Consider the following 4,844-nt stretch of genomic DNA (forward strand, 5'->3'; position numbering starts at 1 on the left):
AGCCTCACCAACCATTCCATAAGGGACAGGTGCCTGTATGCCTTTCCTGGGTCCCTCCTTTCCAGTGGGGGCGACACGACAGTGATGGCTGGTGTTTAATGTGCACCCGTGAGTTGGCCAAGCCCTGGTCTGAGGGATGAACTTGTACTCACTCAGTCACTTGTAGTCACTCAATCAATGTACCTGAGATGTTAGTCACCCTCCTCCCATTTTACGGGTAAGGCGATTGAGGCACAGAGGTTAAATTGCTTTGCTCAGAGGCAGAGTTAGTTAGTTTGTTTTTTGAAGCTTATTTATTTTGAGAGAGAGAGAAAGAGAATGCCAAGGAGGCTCCACACTGTCAACATGGAGCCCGAGGCAAGGCTCAAACTCAGGCACCGTGAGATCATGACCTGAGCTGAAATCAAGAGTCAGCTAGATGTTCATCAGACTGAGCCACCCAGAAACCCCTCGAAGTCACAAGAGTTTTAAATTAGGAGTCGGGATCCAACCCCAGGCACTGTGGCTCCAGAGCCTGTGTTGTGTTTTGTTTTGTTTTTTTAATGTTTATTTATTCTTTATTTTTTTTAATGTTTTTATTTATTTTTGAGAGAGAGAGACAGAGTACGAGTGGGACAGGGGCAGAGAGAGAGGGAGACACAGAATCTGAAACAGGCTCCAGGCTCTGAGCTGTCAGCACAGAACCCGATGCGGGGCTTGAACTCACAAACCGTGAGATCATGACCTGAGCAGAAGTCAGACGCTCAACCGACTGAGCCACCCTGGTGGCCTCAGGGCCTGTTTCTTTTTTTTTTTTTTTTTAATTTTTTTTTAACATTTATTTATTTATTTATTTATTTATTTTTTAGTTTTTTTTTTTCAACGTTTATTTATTTATTTTTGGGACAGAGAGAGACAGAGCATGAACGGGGGAGGGGCAGAGAGAGAGGGAGACACAGAATTGGAAACAGGCTCCAGGCTCTGAGCCATCGGCCCAGAGCCTGACGCGGGGCTCGAACTCACGGACCGCGAGATCGTGACCTGGCTGAAGTCGGCCGCTTAACCGACTGCGCCACCCAGGCGCCCCTTAACATTTATTTTTGAGACAGCGAGAGAGATCACGAGTCAGGGAGGGGCAGAGAGAGAGGGGGGACACAGAATTGGAAGCAGGCTCACAGGTGGCGGGATCGTGACCTGAGAGCCCAAGTCGGCCGTCTAACCAACCGAGCCACCCAGGCGTCCCCCGCAGCCTGTGTTCTTAACCGCTTTGCGGGACCCGGTGTCTCAGGTGGAGACTCGGGAGCCCTACCCAGGAGTGCCAGGAGGGAGGCAGCAAGGAGTCTTGCCCTGGTCACTCTAGCAGTCGTGCCTTCACTGCTCTGCGGCCCTGCTCCCCGTCCCCTGGGCCCAGCGCCTCGGGGCGTCTGCGGCCTCTGGGGAGGCCTCCAGGGCCCTGCGGGGTGACTGCTGAGCCCGCTGACTCGCGCCCGCACCCCGTTCGTGCCGTGGCGATGCCCGGGCGGTTCCTTAAGGTTGTGGAAGTCTTGGGGCGGATGACCCGAGGCTGGAGGCCCCGTGCGGGGTCTGGGAAGCTTTGTCTCTCTCCGTCTGCGGACGCCGGGCCTCCGCGGTGTTCTCCCCTTGACCGTTTGGCCACAGCGTCACAGATGAGCCGGTGTGTGGAGGGGCCAGTCCGGTTCCGCTGGCTTCTGAAGTGCTCGGGGCGGCGCCAGGCCCAGCGGAAAGAAGTGCTGTGTAAATGCTGCATGCTGCTTCTCCGGACCCCTGTACTGCCGCTTCCTTACCAGTTTTTTTTAAATTGGTTCTTTTTTTTTTTTTTTTTTTTTTTTTTGAATATTTTTCATCTCATCATCCGCAAGCAATTCGCAGTAGTTTCTTTTTCTTAACACGCACCTGAAGCCCCCACATGTAAGGTCACTCCCGAGCCTGCCGATGCCGTGCCAGGCCTCGGGGCGTGCCGCTGGCGATGTTGGGGTAACCGAGGTGGGGCAGGGGTGCCCTCAGACTGCTGTGGACTGACCGAATCCCCGCGATCTTGTGCCTTTAGTGTCTTTCCCCTGGGCCGTCCCCCCCCCCCCCCAACAAAGTGTGTCCCAGCATCAGAGAATGACAAGCTGCAGTTGTCGTTCTTACCAGCAGAGGGCGCCCGGTCATTCTGGGCCCTGGGGGCTCTCCCACTTCTCCGAGTGGGTCCAGCCCTGCCTCCCGCTCTGTTTCCCCTTCTGTAAGTGAGTGGGCGGATGCGACCTCTCTGAGCCCTGGCTGTGACCTTGTGTGAGGCCGTGCTGCATGTATACCCCATGGACCCCTGGCTGAAGGGGTGACCAGACGGCAGCTGTGGCTCGTGTGGAGGGGGCCGGGTTCGAGACCCCGGGCTTCAAGCTTCTCAGGGGGCTCCTCGCAACACAGATCGACCCAGCGGGCAGGGCTGGGGGGGTGGGGGGGGTGGAGCTAGAAGGGGAGGAGCCTGGCCCAGCCTGGACGGTCAGGAAGGGCTTCCTGGAGGAAAGGATGTCAGAACTGAACACCTCAAGGACTGATGGCAGCTTGAGAGGTTGCTTAGGAGGCTTATTTCCTGTAGGCTGTCTGGGGCCCTGAGAGCTGCTACTGATGGCCCCACGTGTGCTCAGGCCCTCATCCCCGTCTGATGTGCCCAGGCCAACCCAGCCTTGGCGTAGGGGCCTTTCTTGAAGCAAGCTTGTCCAGGGGAGCACTTTTTGCCCTGTGGCTGCCTGGTTAAAGCCCGCGCACCACTTTTCAGAATGGTGATTGAAAAAAACAAAAATTTTTTTTAAGTAAGCCCTACACCCAACATGGAGCTTGAACTCACAACCCTGAGATCAGGAGTCGCGTGCTCCACCGTCTGAGCCAACCAGGCACTGGAGCGATGACTCTTTTTTTTTTTTTTAATTTTTTTTTTCAACATTTATTTTATTTTTGGGACAGAGAGAGACAGAGCATGAACGGGGGAGAGGCAGAGAGAGAGGGAGACACAGAATCGGAAGCAGGCTCCAGGCTCCGAGCCATCAGCCCAGAGCCTGACGCGGGGCTCGAACTCCCGGACCGCGAGATCGTGACCTGGCTGAAGTCGGACGCTTAACCGACTGCGCCACCCAGGCGCCCCTGGAGCGATGACTCTTAAAGGCGAAAAATAAAGTCGGGTTACAAAGGATACCAATTAAAATACAGTCAGCTGGAGACTTTTTAAACTTGTAATCCAGTATTTCTGTTCTTCCTCCCGGGCGCATAAAATAACAGGAGGTAGTGAGGAGACGTCACAGTCTGCAGGGGCTCTTGCGTGACCTGGAAGCACCTGTCGTTGCAGTTGATGACACAGTCACAGGGCTGCTAAATGCTTCTCTCTCTCTCTGTCTCTCTGTTGCCCAAGTTAATAAGAAGGAAAGGCTCAATCTCATTTCAGTTCACTTAGTGAAAGTAGAGATGTCCCTTTTCCTCCCTCAAGTTTGTGGACCCCTGGGGGCCCAGTGGACCCAGCTTGGTGGGACTCCCCGAGGCAGCGGCTCAAGTCCCAAGGGCTGCCTTCCCTGGCAGGGCCAGCTCCTGCCCCCACCTCCTCTCTCCCCCCTCCCCCTGCCCCTGCCCCGGGGGCCACCAGGCTCACGCCCTCACCAGGTCTGCGGGAAGGTGATGCGCCGGGGAGGCTGCTGGCCGCCTGTGGTGGCCTGTGGTGAGGGCTCAGCCGGGACCTGCGTCAGTTTCTTCCAGCGCCCCACCCCCACCCAGCACCGCGGAGAGAATGGGAATCCGGAGCCAAGTGTAGGACTCTGTCCTGCATCGACTTCTCGGCCTGACTCTGTCCCTCCCCTGCTCGGAGCCTCCTGTTCCCTGGCTGCCCCGGGGCAGAATCCAGTATGTCATAGAAACTGAAAAGAACACAAATGTCTCATCCAGTGAATGGACGAACAGACTGTGTAACGCGTGTGCAGCACGGTAAAGGGGCAAAACTCAAAGTCTTTTATGCTCCACGAAAGAGGCTAGCCGCAAAAGGCCACGTACTGTTTATCTCCATTATTAGTGCGATATCCAGAGAAGGCAAAGCCGTGCAGACCGAGAGGCCAGCCTTGCCTGGGGCGTGGTGGCTGGCCCCGGGCTTCCCCAGGACTGTGCCGGGCCGCTGTTGGGTTTGGGCTACATCCCTTCATTCTGTGAGCCACTGCTGTTACCCTGGACACAGGGCCGTGCCCGGTCTGCTCTGACTGCTGCTGTGTCTCTGGGACGAGGCCCAGCACTAAGTAGCCGTTGGGGAGCGTTTTGCTGTTGAGGGTGTTTCAGGAGCGGGGAGTCTGGGAGGCCACGCGCATCACAGTTAAGAGCGGAGTTCAGTCCCTGGCTCCACCACCTACCAGCTGTGCGGCCTTGGGCAAGGTGCTTCACCTCTCTGGGCTCAGCTTTCTCATAGCGCCAAAGGACAGATTCATTCTCTTATCCACACAAAAACACACAAACAAACAAAAAACAACCCACAAACTGAACACCTGCTCTGGGCCCTGGCCCTAGGCTGGGCAGCGTGGGGACAAGGTGGTGACAAAGATGGACCCGGCCCTGCCCTTTCGGGGCTCCCCATCTAGTGGGGGAGACGAATGACAGGCAGAGAAATTTTGTGCTACCAGCTGCGTGATGTCTGTGAAGCTGCTCGAGGAGCCGTGGGGAGACTGGGAGGGAAGGCGTGGCCCGTTCGGCTGCACCTCGGGGCAGCGGCGGCAGCGAGGGCCCGTGAACGGGAGGCAGAACCCCGTGGGTCATGGGGAGGGGCATTTGGTTGTGGAGGCTTGGCGCGGGGGGGGAAGGGAGCGCTGGCAGAGGCCCCGGGGCTGGGAGGCGGT

The sequence above is a fragment of the Herpailurus yagouaroundi genome, unplaced genomic scaffold, assembly GCF_014898765.1.
Source record: "Herpailurus yagouaroundi ecotype Mexico unplaced genomic scaffold, PumYag 220, whole genome shotgun sequence".
Lineage (NCBI taxonomy): Eukaryota > Metazoa > Chordata > Mammalia > Carnivora > Felidae > Herpailurus > Herpailurus yagouaroundi.